The sequence below is a fragment of the Nipponia nippon genome, unplaced genomic scaffold (genome assembly GCF_047370975.1).
Source record: "Nipponia nippon isolate SJK-2023a ecotype South Korea unplaced genomic scaffold, ASM4737097v1 scaffold_15, whole genome shotgun sequence".
Lineage (NCBI taxonomy): Eukaryota > Metazoa > Chordata > Aves > Pelecaniformes > Threskiornithidae > Nipponia > Nipponia nippon.
The window spans coordinates 6743392-6743826 of NW_028262331.1; positions in this window are offsets into that span (position 1 = coordinate 6743392).

Consider the following 435-nt stretch of genomic DNA (forward strand, 5'->3'; position numbering starts at 1 on the left):
TATTCGTATCTGCTGCGCCCCTGAGCGCCGCGGACAGGCTCCGTGGGCCCCTGCCCTGCTCCTGCGGGGGCTTTCGGGAGGGGAAATCCTGAGCGCGGCAAGCCAAAGGCTGCTTTCTCCCGAGGGGGAGCGGGACCCGGTTCTCGCCGCCGCCTCACGCCCCCCGCTCGGCCCGCGCCGTGCCCGTCCCTCCCCGCAGCGGCCGGGCCGGGGGCAGCGCGGGCCAGGGCAGCGGCGCGGCCCGCAGGGGGCGCCGCGGTGCTCCCCGGCTCCCCACTCCCTCGTGACGCAGCGCTCCCAGCCGCCTCTCATTGGTCCCTCGCCGCCTCGCCCTAGCGGCTCCTCCCACCCGGCCGTCGCTCATTGGCGGGCGGCGGAAGGGGTGTCCGCCCGCGGGCGGGGCGAGCGCCGCCGTCCCCTCCCGCTGCCCGGCGG